The sequence below is a fragment of the Pristis pectinata genome, chromosome 1, assembly GCF_009764475.1.
Source record: "Pristis pectinata isolate sPriPec2 chromosome 1, sPriPec2.1.pri, whole genome shotgun sequence".
NCBI lineage: Eukaryota > Metazoa > Chordata > Chondrichthyes > Rhinopristiformes > Pristidae > Pristis > Pristis pectinata.
Genome location: NC_067405.1, coordinates 11,337,428 through 11,354,340, shown reverse-complemented (window position 1 = coordinate 11,354,340; position 16,913 = coordinate 11,337,428). Strand labels below are relative to the sequence as shown.

At 41.8% G+C, this 16,913-nt stretch overlaps 1 pseudogene; it reads right to left on the bottom strand.

Annotated features, from left to right (window-relative positions):
• LOC127572767 (contactin-associated protein-like 5) overlaps positions 1–16,913 on the bottom strand; it is a 991,970-nt pseudogene that overhangs the window by 312,044 nt on the left and 663,013 nt on the right.

Here is a 16,913-nt window from a genome sequence, read left to right as displayed (position 1 = left end):
TTAGAGAGGCAGCTTCCTTAGTTTGCATTGGTCAGTGGGAGCTCGAGTGACAGCACATGTTATGCAAACTAGGGACAAAGTCAATGAATAATGATCTCTGTTGAATTGGAAATTAATTCCTCAGAACATAAGCCTTGTTCCCAGGCAATAATACCAAAGAAAAGGCTGCAGGTGTCAGAAATCACAAGTAAAAACAGAATATGCTGGAAATACTCATCAGGTCAGGTAGCAAATCTGAAGAGAGGAACAGAGTTGTCCTGATGGAGAGCTGAAATCTTTTGATAGTTGACTTGAAACATTAACTCTGTTTCTTTTTCCACAGATGCTGTCAGACCTGCTGTGCGTTTCCAGCTTTTTCCATTTTTGTCGCAGTCCACAACCTCAGCAACCAATTCAATGCAAAATCTCAGGCACTGATTCAAGCTTCACTGCAATTCCCCCTACATTGTCAGGGCTGGAACATTTACCTATGAATGTCGGTGTGAGTTGAGCAAATCAGGAACAAATCAAATTTCACAACCTCAAGGCAACTTGGAGTGCTTTGCGATGAAGATGTACCTTTGAAATATGTTCACGTTTGTAAGCAAGGAAATGTGGCAGCCAATTCTTCGCACTAAATAAGGAGATAATGAGGGATAGTTGAAGGATAAATGTTGGCTGGGTCACCCGAGAGAATCTTTTTATTGTGATCTGTATTGTGATCTAATTGGCCTGATTTTAGTATCTCATCTGAAAAATGAAACCTTCAACAGTGCAGCACTCCATTTGTACTGTGTTGAAGCTTCAGCTGAGATTCAGTGCTCTCCTCTATGATAGAGGATCTGAACCACTATCTTCACACTCAGAAGTAAAAGTGCTGCCAACTGAATCACAATCACCCTAGGTCCAGAATCTCGCACAGTAGTGCAACAGCCACGAGTTGGTAATTAGTTGACATTCAAGGGTTAAGACTGCATTTTGCCAAGCTATAAAAGGAACCCATTTGTTAACAAATATTAAAAAACACAACACAAACATTTACAATTTAATGAGCACAGAGGCTGACTGCTTCAGATTCTCCCTTGACAACCAGCTGACACATTCAGCATCCCAAACAGCTGGGGAAAAGTTCACTGGTGCATGTAATGCCTTAAATTGAAAAGCTTGCAAAGTACTAATGAAGGATACAGGCACCATTCAGTGCAGTGAGTACATTATTGACCATTACAGTGCTCTATGACTATTCTTTTATTACACTGGGTTATTAAAAAGAACATACTGATCAATGACCTATTCTGCAGAACAGATCAAGAATTCTCTTTGTTCAAGCCATTACTTCTTCAATTGCATCTTATCACTTCTCATTTCCAGGCAGATGTGTGAAATAAAAGAATCGCAGAAATACTAAACAAAGATTCTTTGTCAATACTTGAAAAATAGATTGAGGAAATCAGCCCTTGACACACCAAGGTCAAGCAGCATTGTGCGGGGTGTTCTAGACTGTCAAGGATGTGTTCATATATACTGGTGATAATTGTGGGCACCACATACCAGTTCCAAAACAGGTGTCCGTCATGTTGCATTCAAGTACTTCACTGTTTGGAAAGGGTTAAATCCTATGAGCATGTCTCTTCTTAAGATAACTTTACAAAGGTATTTTGGTGACAGCTATAGCGGTAGTGTAGCGGTTAGCGTAACACTTTACAGCGCCAGCGACCCGGGTTGAATTCTGGCCGCTGTCTGTAAGGAGTTTGTACATTCTCCACGGATCTGCGTGGGTTTCCTTTGGGTGCTGCGGTTTCCTCCCACATTCCAGAGACGTACAGGTTAGGAAGTTGTAGGCATGCTATGTTGGTGCCGGAAGTGTGGCGACACTTGCGGGCTGCCCCCAGAACATTCTACGCAAAAGATGCATTTCACTGTGTGTTTCGATGTGTACATGTGACTAATAAAGACATCTAATCTTATCTTGTCTTGTCTTGTCTTATATTATCATAAAGTCATAGAAAAACACAGCACAGAAACAGGCCCTTTGGTCCACCAAGTCCACACCAACCATTAACCACCTACGTACACTAATCCTACATTAATCCCATTTTTTTATTCTCTCCATATTCTCATCCCTGGATTCTATGACCCACCAACACACTTGGGACCATTTACAGTGATCAATTAACCCACCAACCCGTACGTCTTTGGGAGGTGGGAGGAAACTGGAGCACCCGGATGAAACCCACGTGTTCACAGGGAGAACGTGCACACTCCACTCAGAGAGCACCTGTGGTCAGGATTGAACCTGGGCATCTGGTGCTGTGAGACAGTAGCTCTACTAGCTGTGTCACTGTCCTGCCTATGGAGTAGAGTCACCCAAGTTGTATTTTGACAACCAATTTTGACAGTAAATATTCTGATAGTTTCAGATACTGCCTTGGTAGTACTTCTTCAACACTTCAAGGCTAGAAATTAGATCCATATTTCTTTCAATAGCAGACAGTATCATGTTAAGCTAATCAGCTTGTATTATGATGCCTAATCAGGGTAGTACCTGCAACATTTTTCTCAGAATGAGGCTGAAGCAACAAAGAAAAGTTTAATGGCCTTACCAGGCCATCTATGGTGAGGCTCTTTTCCGGGGTCCTTCCCAGTTTTATGATTCTGTGCTTTCCCACAGCATCACTATTTCCCTTTCTGCCCTGTTGCACGAGTCTTTTGTTCAATCTTAGTGGAACACTTCACGTTACTCTCTGCTCACCCTCCCACAGCCTCAGGACCCTCTGCTGCCCCAGATACAATACACAAGCTATTAATTCATCAGAGTGGCTAAGCTGCTTTGTGAACTTTATTCAACTGTGTTAAATCAAGTTATCATTTTCCTTCATTATTTAGTGAGAGAACATAAGAACGCACAGCAATAGAAGCAGGAGTAGGCCACTTGGCCCCTCAAACCTGCCCTACCATTCAATATAATCACGATTCATCTGCCCTGGCCTCACTTCCTCTTCTGTTTCCAGTTCCCCATATTCCCTCAATTCCCCTGATCTTTCAAAAATGGATCTACCTCCTCATTAATTACGTCTAGTGATCTGGTGTCAACAACCCTCTAGGGTAGAGAATTCCAGAGAACCATCATCATCTGAGAGAAGTTTTAAATGACTGCCCTCTAATGTTGTAACTATTTAGGACAGGCACAGTAGTGTAGCGGTTAGCATGACACTATTACAGTGCCAGTGATCGGGGTTCCAATTCCCGTTGCTGTCTGAAAGGAGTTTGTACGTTCTCCCCGTGACTGCGTGGGTTTCCTCCAGGTGCTCCGGTTTTCCTCCCACATTCCAAAGATGTACGAGTAGGTTAACATGGGTTTAAATAGGCGGCACGGACTTGCTGGGCCAGATGGGCCTGTTACCGTGCTGTAAATAAAGTTTAATATATGGGGAAGGTGCAATACATGAGGCACTTGTGGAAGTCAATGTGAAAGTTATTCTTTATACTCCAATTTCCTAACAACATCTCTTTTCAAATTCCCCCCCCCCCCCCCCTCGGTGGTGCTGCCACATTCTCGAACCCTTAATTCTACCTCTTCCATTATTGTCACTTGGGCACTTCTTTTTGCACTGTTTCAGTTTTCACTTACTGTACTCTGCACCTTCTGTTGTTTTGCGCTCATCACTATATTTTTGTTGTATTCTCCCCTCTCCCTTCGGGCAGAAGATCTGAAAGCCTGAAAGCAGATATCACCAGGCTCAAGGGCAGCTTCTATCCCGCTGTTATAAGACTACTGAATGGTTCCCTTGTACAATAAGATGGACTCTTGATCTCACAATCTACCTCGTTAAGACCTTGCACCTTATTGTCTATTCTGCACTGCACGTTCTCTGTAACTGCAACACTTTATTCTGCATTCTGTTATTGCTTTACCTTGTACCACCTCAATGCACTGTTGTAATGAATTGATCTGTATGAATGGTATGCAAGACAAGTTTTTCACTGTAACTTGGTGCATGTGACAATAATAAACCAATTTACCAATTAATGGGACTATGGGCAAATGGGGCTAGCTTAGTTGGGCATCTTGGTCGGCATGGACAAGTTGGGCCAAAGGGTCTGTTTCCATGCTGAATTACTCTATAACTCCATCATGTATGCTGTGAGCTTCATGCAAGCAAGGAATTTCATTGCATCCTGGTGCATATGACCAACAAACTATTCTAAGTCTGAATCTGGACATGTACAGTTAAGGCATTTTAAAAAAAATCAACATGCTGATTTGCAATTGCACTAATTGTATTAAGATGGATTGCTTGACAGCCCTAATAGAACCCTGAAGGAGAACCAAAGGACAAGGAATAAATAATTGGGTTTCTTCCAGTGACTCGATCTTCAGCCCAGTAAGACCTGTTGCAGTGTAAACAGTAGTCTTCAGGCTGTGCAGAATTTGTTATGACATTTGCACTTCAAACTATCCTATCAGCATATTTTTCAAACTAGACTTTAGCAAACATAACCACATGAGAAACACCACACGCCAAGACCAAGGACAGTGGAGAGCGGTGGTGTTTTCAAGGCAGTTCAACCAAACCGTAGTTTGCATAACAACATTGCAGGCAACAAACATAAAACGGTCCATTATTTCAGAAATAAATGTCACCGTACCATTCATCTCTGTCAGCATCACAGTTACACTGATACTTCGTATCCAGGCAGCTATCTTCCAATCCACAGCCACACTTCTGAAGTTCAGGCGGAGAACCACCCCAGTAAGTTTTGTTTCTCATTATTGCTCCCAATCCACCAGGTGAACGGTGCTCCATCTGCAAGAAACTTTGAAATATACCAAGAAGAAAACCATCAGGGCAATGTGGGTTCCCTGTAATTAAACATGGATTTTTAAAAAAATCTACAAAATTACTTTTGTTCAGAAATATTGGTGATTTCAGTTCAGGGAAAGAATGTTTTTGTCTCCCGCACCATCACCACTAACATTGGCCTTTATTAATCAAAGCATCGAATACAAGAACAGGGAGGTGATGTTCCAACTTTATAAAACATTGGTGGAGAACTGCGTGCAGTTTTGGTCACCACACTATAGGAACAACTTAAGGGTGATGGAGAAGGTGCAGAGGAGATTCAGCAGAACGTTGCCTGGGATGGAGCATTTCATTTATGAGGAAAGACTGGAGAAGCTAGATCTGATTTCCTTGGAGGTTCAGAGGTAACATGATTGAGGTATATAAATTACGGGGGTAACAGATAGGTAGACTGCAGTAAACTTTCCCCTTATCAGAGGTCAAGGTTTAGGGTAAGGGATAAAAGATTTAGTGGGGATCTGAGGAAGACTTTTTTAGACCGGAGAGTGATAAGTATCTGGAATGCATTGACTGAGAGAATGGTGGAAGCAGAGTCTCTGGCAATGTTTAAGAAGTGTTAAGATGAACACCTGAATCACCTAGGCTATGGGCCAAGTGCTGGAAAATGTAATTAATATGGTCAGTGTGGATGTGGGGAGGGTGAATGGTCTGTTCCCATGCTGTATGACTCTTTGACTCCAGCTAGCTGGTTTCTTGGAGGTTCTGTCACTAAAGTCCCTTCACCTATTGCCTTGCATCCACACTTCCACAACCCTAATACAACCACTGGAAAGTGAACTGACTCTATCAAATTGGATGATTACTTTCATGCCAGTCAGATTTTTCTTTCATCATTTTTGACAACAAAAAAAATTATAGTATTCAAAGAATGCTTAACAAGCAGCACAAAAATTGTTCTTTGGTATTGGTATTGGTATTGGTTTATTATTGTCACTTGTACCGATTACAGTGAAAAATTTGTCTTGCATACCAATCATACAGGTCAATTCATTACACAGTGCAGTTACATTGACTTAGTACAGAGTGCACTGAATTAGGATTTTTCTCCCAAGTTTGCCTGCTGCAGTGTCTGGAGGATTAATCTGGCTTTCCTGTAGAGACCAGGACACACTTGGAAACTTGGCAGCTCAATGATACACATTGGGGTGGTACCGTATTACTGGAATAAGGGTGGCATGATAGTTAGTGCTGCTGTTTCACAACTCTGGTGATCCAGATTCAATCCTGACCTCAGCTGCTATCTGTGTGGAGGTTGTATCATCTCTCCCTAGGTTTGTGTTGGCTTTTACCAGTGCTCTGGCTTCTTCTGACATCCCAAAAGCAAGGTGGCAGGTTAGAGGATTACTGTAAATTACACTAATGTAGCTTAAGTACAAAAAAAGATCAAAGGATATTTGTCTGGCATGTGAGAGAAAATACATATTCAGGGCTACAGGGAAATAAGGAAAGAGGAATGGCATTGATTGGTCTGTTGGGAGCTGGCGTGAATCATATAAGAACAGGAGGCCATTTGCCTCATTTTCCCAATGCCAATATCCCCATTCCCTCTCTCCTGATAGACCAAGTAGCATCCTCATAGATATAATAAGTAAATAATCCAGAGGTCTTACTAATGATAGAGTCATGGAGCAGAGAAACAGGTCCTTCAGCCCATCACTGTCTATGCTATCAAGTACCTATCTATATTAATCTCATTTACCAACACTTGGTACATGATAAATCAGCCATGATCGAATGGCAGAGCAGACTCAATGGGCCAAATGGTCTAATTCTGCACCTATGTCATATGGTCCATTGTCCCTATGCCTTGGGAGTTGAAGTGATCATCTAGATACTTCTGAAATGGTGTGAGAGTCTCTGCCTCCACTACCCACTCAGGCAAGGCGTTCCAGCTTCCAACCACCCTTTGGGTGAAAATGTTCTTCCCCAGATTCCCTCTAAAACCTTTCAGCTTGAGCTTTTATACACCTCTGCTGCAGGGAAACATTTCCCACTACCTGCCCTATCCACACCCTTCATAATTCCTCACATGCGCATCAACCTCCCAACCTCCTCCACTGTGGCAGCTTGGAGATGAAATCCAGTTTATTAAATAAATCTGGAATCAAGGTTGAGTGTCAGTAATCATAATTATGGAAGTATCAGCCTGTTGCAAAGAGCATTTGGCTCAGTAATGTCTTAAAGGGATGGAGATCTGTCACTGATACCTAGGTTTGGCAGATATACAACTCCAGACTCTCAACAATGTGGTTGACTCTTAACTATCCTCTGAAATGAACTAATGAGCCATTTGATGGGCAACAAATGCTAACGTTGCCCAATGATCCCATGTCATGTGAAAAAAAGAGAGTCTGTGTGCATCAAATGGAGTGTTTAATAAAGGCTATAGTAGCAGGAAGGCCATTCAATTCACTGCTGGCTCAATCCTCTTCTGGCAGAATGCACTAACATGGTTCATTGTAATATTGGCAACAAAGAATCAGCTGGAGGACCTCAGCAGGATGAGCAACATCTGTGGGAGCAAAGGAATTGTCAACGTTTTGGGTCAAAACCCTGCATCAGGACTCTTGCTTTTCCTCCCATAGATGCTGCTTGATCCGCTGAGTTCCTCCAGCAGATTGTATGTTGCTTCAGATTCATTATCTGCAGTCTCTTGTATCTCCATTATAATGTCAGCCTTTCCATGTGACAAATGCTTAGTAACTGGTGGCTGATGTCTTCTTGTTGGGGTATTTATTGACTGCTAGAGGAGAGGACTGCTCCAAGGATGCTAACCCATTTCCCAATCTGTGGCTCACTGGGAGTGAAGGGTACATTCCCAAGATTATCTCTGGTGCTCAGGAGGAGCCATAGGATTCAGGCCAACAAAACCAGCATCAATTCTCTCCTTTGATGAAACAGAAACTAAAAAGGGGATAACCGCTAAAAAAGATTACAAATTTTGTCTTTTTTAAGGATTTAAAGGCCAAATAGATGAGCCAATAGGGTCAATATCGGACTCTGACATCACGATCTACCTTGTTGTGACCTTGCACCTTATTGCCCTGCACTTTCTCTGTAGCTGTGACACTTTACTCTGTACTGTTATTGTTTTTACCTGTACTACCTCAATGCACTCTGTACTAACTCAATGTAACCGCACTGTGTAATGAATTGACCTGTACGATCGGTATGCAAGACAAGGTTTTCACTGTACCTCAATACAAGTGAAAATAATAAACCAATATCAATACCAATACCATGTCTCTCCAATCACCATCCCTGTGTTAAATGGCAATCATTGTTTCAGGGTGGATCAGTTAGTAGCTCTCAACTCTCATTTAAAAGTTGTCAATTCAAGCCCAACACCATGAAATCTAACAACTCTCCAGTGAAGTATTGAAAGGGAACTGCTGCTGTTTTTATTGCGAGATCAAATCAAGGTCACGATTGCCCTCTCAGTTCAGCTTGAAAGAAAGTCATGGCACTATTTGAGTATAAGAGTCAGAAGTCACGTTGCAGCTGTATAAACTTCGGTTGGAGTCAGACTTGGAGTATTCTGGTTCGCCCCATTACAGGAAGGATGTGGCAGCTTTGGAAAGGGTGCACAAGAGATTTTACCAGGACGTTGCCTAGAGTGAAGGTATGAGCTATAAGGAGATGTTGGAAAAACTTGGGTTGTTTTCTTTGGAGCGTTGGAGGCTAAGGGGAGACATGATAGAGGTTGAGAGGCATTGATGGCGTAGAGAGTGGGAATCTTTACTCAGGGTATAATGTAAATATTAGAGGATATGCATTTAAGGTGAGAGGGGATTAAGTTTTAAAGGAGATGTTCGAGGCAAGTTATTTACCCAGAGAGTGGTGGGTGCCTGGAATGGGCTGTCAGGGCAGTGCTGGAAGCAGATACGATAGTTGTAATTTAAGAGGCTTTTAGATAAGCACATGAATTTGTAGGACATGTGAAGACCGAAGATATTTAGTTTAACTTGGCACTGTGTTCGGCACAGATGTTGTGGACCATAGGACCTGCTCCTGTGCCGAACTGTTCTATATCAATGTCAATGTTCTATTTTAAAGAGGATTCATTGCTAAGTCCTGTGAATGCCCTTATAATGAGATGGACTCTTGAACTCACAATCTACCTTGTTATGACCTTGCACCTTATTGTCTACCTGCAATATACTCCTCTGTAGCTGTGACACTTTACTCTGTATTCTGTTATTGTTTTTACCCTGTACTACTTCAATGCACTGTGTAATGAATTGATCTGTAGGAACGGTATGCAAGACAAGCTTTTCACTGTACCTCGGTACAAGTGACAATAATAAACCAATACCAATACTCATTATTTATTCCCCCTCAGCATCACAAAGGCAGATTAACCAGTCAATATCAGGTAGTTGGTTGTGGCAGTTTGCTGTCACGTTTCCTTCACTGGAGCAGTGACTACACTGTAAGGATGTTTCATTGGCTGTATGGGACTTTGGGAAATTCTGAGATTTGAATGACACTATATAAATGCAATTAGAGTCATCGAGTCAAAGAGTACTACAGCACAGAAATAGGGCCTTTGGCCCATCTAGTCCATGCCACCCTGATCTTCTGCCTAGTCCCATCTATCTGCACCCGGACCATATCCCTCCAAACCCCTCCCAGCCATGTATCTATCCAAACTTCTCTTAAATGTCACAATTGAACCCACATCCACCACTTCCGCTGGCAGCTCGTTCCACACTCACACCACCCTCTGAGTAAAGAAGTTCCCCCTCAGATTCCCCTTATATATTTCACCTTTCACCCCAAACCTATGACCTTTAGTTCTAGTCTCACCCAACCTGAGGGGGAAAAAGCCTGCATGCATTCACCCTATCTATCTATATCCCTCATAAATTTGTATACCTCTATAAGATCTTCCCTCATTCTCCTGTGCTCCAGGGAATAAAGTCCCAACCCTTCCCTATAACTCAGGACCTCAAGTCCTGGCAACATCTTTGTAAATGTTCTCTGCACCTTTCAAGCTTATTGATATCTTTCCTGTAGGGAGAATTTCAGATTCCTCTTTAGGATTGGGAATTAGGAATTAGAATTCCTTCCTGGAATTTGGAAGGCGCTGCCTGAAGAGATGGTTGATGCTTCTTATGACACTTAAGGAGCATCTCAACAAGTACTTTAGTTGCCGAGGCATAGAGGGTTACAGACATAATGCAGATAAATGAGATTAGTGTAGGTGGTACAATGGATGGCATGAATGTGATGGGCCAAAGAGCCTGTTTCTGCATTGTATGACTCTATGACTCTCCTTTCTTTCCTTCTCCCATTGCAAGGACGTAATGGTACAAACAAAAACGAGGAAACTGGTTTGTTTTCCTGCATTATCCTGGGATGATTCTTCTTACAGTTCTTAGATAATCCCTTGGGGTCATTGCATTCAGTATGGTTCTGGGGGGACTGAGTGATGAGGCTGAAACATCTGCCACAGAAGGGACAGGTGGAGCTCATGGGACAGACTAATGGTAAATTGGCAGCATCCTTCTGCCACTTGTCCTTGCCCTCCATGTGCACCCTTTGGAGAGACATGAAGCATTTAGAGCTTCTCTGGATGCTTTCCTGTCACTCTCTGTGGTCTTTTGCTGGGGATTCCCATGAGTTGGTGAGGATGTTACATTTGTACATGGAAATTTTAAGAAGGTCCTTGAAGCATTTTCTCTGTCCTGGGAGTGACTTGACTGGGAGAATTTGAAGTGAAGAGTCTGGTGTCAGGCAAGTGGATGATATGACCTACCCACTGGAGCACATTGAGTTTGATAAGTGCCTCAACGTACAGGATGCTGGTCTAGGAAAGAACACAAACGTTGATTCACCTATCCAGCCAGTGGATTTGGGGAATTTTGCATTGGAGAAACTTCTCCAGTGTTTTGAGGTGCCTACCGTAAGTTGCCAATGTCTCCAACCTTGATTACTGCAGCTTAGTGGACCACAAGGTTGGATCTGGGTTTGAGGTCTCAGTCACTCACGCTGGAATATAAGCAATGCAACAATCAAGCGTCAAGAGTTGATCTTCCTTCTGGGGAAAGGATTTGTTTCCCTTCTCCTCTCCCAGACCAGTCAAAAAGCCATCAAAGTGTCCAGTGTAATCACACCCGCCTGGTCTTTCCTGAAGCCCTTTGCTATCTTCCCCCTCCTTTATGTTTACACCTACTCTGTTTCAATTGTCACTTGGGGCAATCCATTCTTATCCCACGTGTGTGAAAAAAAACTTTTAACTTTTCTCTTTAAGCTTGTGCTATTAATTCTGAATAAATATCTCCACTAACCAATGTTATGGAAATAATCTTTCATTCTTCGCATTTTAAATCCTATGGGATTTTCAACACTTCTTGGAGGTTGTCAGTTAACCTCTCCTTTTCTGAATGTAGTCCTAGTTTTTCAAAGTCCATCCCATCCCTGATATCGTTCCAGTGATTCAAGCTCTCACCCTGGTGTCCTGAAAATGTACTTTAACCTGTGTGTAAGTTGTTACTCCTGCTTTTATGTCCCATTCCAAAACCACATCAATAAATACAAGATTTACCTCAATTAATGCAATGAACTGTTGGGGAACTGCAGCCTATGTTGGACCATGGACCACAAAGTCCTCAGGCATGGAGGTCTAGAATTTCCACAGAATATTCAAAAGAAGGCATTGCCTCCTGTCTGATTTTCCTTCCTGATTGAGCTATAAGGAGAGGTTGGACAAACTTGGGTTGTTTTCTCTGGAGTGTCGGAGGCTGAGGGGAGATCTGGTGGAAGTTTTTAAGATTATGGGAGGCATAGATAGGGTAGACAATCAGAATATTTATTTTTTCCATGGTAGAAATATCAAGTACTAGAGGACATGCATTTAAGATGAGAGGAGGAGATTTTAAAAGAGATGTGTGAGGCAGGTTTTTTACACAGAGAGTTGCAGGTGCCTGGAACAGGTTAGTGGGGGGAGTGGTGGAAGCAGATATGAAAGTTGTGTTTAAGAGGCTATTAGATAGACACATGAATATGCAGGAAATAGAGGGATATGGATCATGTGCAGGCAGAAGAGAATTAGTTTGATTCGGCATTGTGTTCGGAGCAAATATTGTGAGCTGAAGGGCCTGTTCCTGTGCTGTACTATTCTACGTTCTATGTTCCCCCAGAGAATAACCCAAGAGCCCAAAATAGTTCACTAGCAATGAATGAGCTACTTGTAGAGGCATGAGTGAAGTTGAATGCTCACTCAACTTATTCCTGAAATCAATATCAGAATTAAGTGAACAACATCAGTTGAGCCAAGTTATCCTGGTTGATTTATTCACTATTGTCTTCTACTGTACAAGGGCCTCAGTTTGAAACCTCATCTGAAGATTCATAGGTTATACAGCATGGCCCTTCAGCCCAACTTGTCCATACTGACCAAGATGCCCATCTAAGCCAATCCCATTTGCCTGCGTTTGACCCATATCCCTCTAAACCTTTCCTATCCATGTACCTGTCCAAAATACATCTTTATCCTGTTCTGAAGTTATGAAGGCACCTTTGATTCCCAGTCAATGATAATCCTAATGCACTTTGTGCTGTTCCTGCATTTTGAAGCAGTGTCAAATTTTATCAAGTCTCAAATGAGTTATTATTTGTGGTTCATTTAGAAGTGGGATTTGAACCTGTGTCATGCCTACGTCTGAGCCCGCGGGTTACAGGTTCAAATCCTACTCTGAGACCTAAGCACGAAAATGTACGCTGACTTTTAAATTCAGATTTGAGGGAGATCTGAACTTGCAGAAGTGATGTCTTCTAACATCTTGATTGTTGCTAAGTTTGGGGAATGCAAGATAAGGAGGCTTCAGTGGAAGGGAAATCAGAGAACAGTGATCATAGAATAGTAAAAGACAAGGAACAATCAAGCACAATAGCTACTGAAGGAAAAATAATTTCAATGAGTTGAAAAGGGGTTTGGTCCAAGTGGATTAGAATTGTCTAGCAGGCAGAAGAATGATAATTCTATGAAAAGTGCACAGTGAGAGACCCACAGAGAAGCTGCAGTTAGATTCAACACAACCCGCAAGGTGAAAAGGAAGACATCGTAAGCAAGAACTCCCTGGATGACTAAGGAAATGGAAGAAAAGACGATTTGAAAAGTCTACATTTCATAAAACATTAGAGAAGCAAGCTGAGTATAAAATGTACACCAGAGGCAATTAACTAACATCACAGCATTGCACAAAAATGACACGCATTTTACTGAAATCTAAGTAACTGCATGTCTAAATTGCATCTATTAACATCACATTATTTTCAAGTCAGACATGAAATATAATTACAACACAGAAAAAAAGCCATTTGACCCAACTGTGATCTTTGCTGGTGTTAATGAAAATCATGAGCTTCCTCTTGTTGTACTTCATCTACCCATATCTACATATCTCACTGTTCATTAATCCTCATAAACACAGCTAGCTCTCCATTAAACTAGTAACCTCAAATGCTCTGGCTCAAGGACGGCTTCTATCCTCCTGTTCTCAGACGCTAGAATGGACCTCTTCTACGATAAAAATGAACTCTTGATCTCTCAATCTACCTTCTCGTGCCCCTTGAACTTTATTTGTCTACCTGCACTGCACTTTCTCTGTCACTGTAAAACTACATTCTGCATTTTGTTTTTGCTTTTCCCTTTGTATGAGTTCGACGTACTTATGTTTGGAATGATCTGCATGGAAGGCATGCAAACAAAGCTTTTCACTGTATCTCGGTGACAATAATAAACCAATTAAAAATGACCATGTAGTAACAAGTTCTACACTTTAATTATACTCTCTGGGTACAGGATTTTCTCCTAAATTCTTCACTGGATTTATTATTGGCCACCTTCTACTTACAATCCTGGCTTTGGATCAGCTCACAAGAGGAAACATCTTCTATACATTTGCCTTAGCAAGCCCCATCACAATCTTGAAAACCTCATTAGAGCACCATTCGGCTTTCTGTCTTCCAAAGAAGGAAGCTTCTTTCCTGATTGGTGTGAGAAAAGTTTGAGTGGGGTTCTGAGGAGGCTTGACATGTTGGATATAAGAGATAAGAGATAATATATCTTTATTAGCCAAATGTACATCGAAACACACAGCATCTTTTGCATGGAGTGTTCTGGGGACAGCCCGCAAGTGTCACCACACTTCCGGCACCGACATAGCATGCCCACAATTTCCTAACCCGTACATTTTTGGAATGTGGAAGGAAACCGGAGCACCCAGAGGAAACCCACACAGACACTGGGAGAACGTACAAACTCCTTAAAGACAGTGGCCGGAATTGAACCCAGGTGCTGCTGTAATAGCGTTCTGCTAACCGCGAGACTACTGTGCCAATGGCTCCCTGTTGAGGTAATCTAGAATCGGGGAAATAGACTGAGGATGAAAAGTCATCCATTGAAGACTTTCAGAAGGGTAATGAACCTCTGGAATTCTTTATCCCAGGCAGCTGGGGAATACTGGCTCATTAAATATATCCAAGCCTGAGATGGATAGACATTTGGACCACAGGGAATCAAGGGTTAAGGAAATCCAGCAGGAGTGTGGAGTTAAATCCAACAATCAGCTCAGCCAGAGAAACAAAGGACTGCAGATGCTGGATGAAAAACACTATGAAGCCAGAGGAACTCAGCAGGCCAGACAGCATCCGTGGAGAAAAGCAGGCGGTCAACGTTTCAGGTCAGGACCCATCTTCAGGACCTTCTTGAGTCCTGAAGAAGGGTCCTGACCCGCAATGTTGACCACCTGCTTTTCTCCACAGATGCTGCCTGGCCTGCTGAGTTCCTCCAGCATCATCGTGTTTTTCAGTCAGCTCAGCCATGAGCTTATCGAATGGCAGAGCAGGCCCAAGGGGCAGTGTGGCCTACTCCTGCTACATTTTTGCTCTTATGACCTTTGAATTCCAGGCTCAGTCATGTTTTATTCCCTAGTCTCTCTGTATGCTTCTTATAAGAGGAAGACCAGATCTGTTATACAGTGCAGATGTGGCCTAACTGATCTACCGTGAATAGTTCTTCATCACATTTCAATCTCTTCCTCTCTAATTTGCCTGGTCTTTGTGTTTTTACTGAAAATGATTTATGAATGTGTACCTTTAAGTCCCTTTGTCCTCTACCCGACTTGGCTTCTGCAAGGAAGGTAGTTCACTATGAACCAACCTGCCATCATCTCTGAATGAGATGGACAATGCATTTCCAAAGAACATCCTTTGGTTAGAGTCTGGTATTTCTTTATGTCAATGTAAGCAGGAGGCTTCACATCCGCTGCAGAATTAACAGACACAGCCACAGGCTGGAAATTCTTGCACTGGCCAATGTCAAGAGAATCATGCCATCTGTCTGGCTTCTAAGCCCAAATCTCAGAAGTAAGAGGACAATGTTCCAACCCTTCACATTGCTCACTCCGCACAATTGCGATTTATTGGCATGGTTGATATTTGGCCAAAGGTCAACTCTTGCAGTAATTATCTTCAAGGCATTAAAATATTCAAATAGTTCTCACAAAGTTAGCCTTTAAGTCACACTAAAAATTCATGCTTTGGTAATTAAAACTCTCAAGACAACCCTGTATATTGTGCAGCATATTCTAACTGTTTACTCAATCTGTCCTTCTGGCAATGAACAGTAATTCATTTGCATTCTCACATAAACAACACCCTTCTGAGGTGAAGCCATTTCAGAAACTAATTTTAATGGAAACTCCCTTCAAAGATTTTGAGAGGGTGTTCGAACAATCAAGCCCAAAATAGTCAAGCTCCTCATTGCAAATTGGTTGACATTTTATTCATTGGGCCAATTTTCATTCCATCAAAAGACTTTTCATTCTCTTTAATAAGACATCTGTTCTGTGGTTTTAGTCATCATTTCTTTGAAAACCTCATCACAAGCACAACTGCAGTATGGTGAGAAACATGTTTCAATATTTTCTTGTCACTTAAAGTAATGATTCTGACTAAAAATCAATGCAGAGTATTTTTTAAATTGCCAACTGCTTGGTGAAGATGCAACCTTCCAAGTGACAGGTCATCAGAGGTGGCAATTATCAGCACAATTATGTCAAGCTTCTAACCTGGATCCCTTTTAAACTGTGTCTGATAAACCAAGTGCCACTTTTTCTCTGATTGTGGACAAACAGGCCAATTGCAGAGGGCAGAGAGTTGGTGGCAAAGCGAGCATTAAAAGAGGAGTGAGGGGTCACAATGCCTTTGTGGTGTCTGGTATAAATGTGTGTTGTTAACCCATGTTAAGACCTCAGACAGATTCACTGAAAGGTTCTTTGTATGTCTTGAATAAATTTACAGATGAAGACGTCTGTCTTTAAATTACATCACAGATAAGATTGTGATGTTGCTTCAAAGGGAATTGATGCAACAAAATGAAAACATGTGACCTCTCAATGACTTTCTCTTCCTGATTGACTGCATTTTCTGACTTACCATTCCCCAAGCTAGCTTCAAGGGCATGCCATGTCTTCTCTATCTTCTTTTATCCAATTGTGCTAATTGCGTTCTTTCTTGTAAAACTTGCGCATAATTTATGTTTCACTTATGTTTTTCTTGTGACTACTGCTTATATTGTGCCTGTGATGCTGCTGCAAGTAGGTTTTACATTTCACCTGTGTATACATGTACTTGTGCACATGACAATAAACTGAACTTTGACTTCTCTTCAATATCACTCTTTGCATTTGATCTCCAAGCTGGCCTTCTTTCTGCCCCCTGCCCCCTGCTTTATGAATCAAGCCCTAATCCTACCACTACCATCAACCTTGAACTCCCGTTCCCTGCTGTTATATTACAGTTTTCCTGCTTTGGTGGTTCTTGCATCAACCTACCATTTTATTTGAAGCATTTGCATTTTATTTCTTTGTTCTGACTTGCTTTCATCAAATCCTGTTTGAACTCCTAGATTGGGGAAGAATCTGACTAATTCCAACTCATTGTCTTAATTGGCCTCTATCTATCTCTCATTAAAGAGTGACCATACCTCAAACTATTTATTGGCAGTAAGAAGTTTTGGAATATTTTGACTTGATGAAAAGCATAGTATAAATACAAACC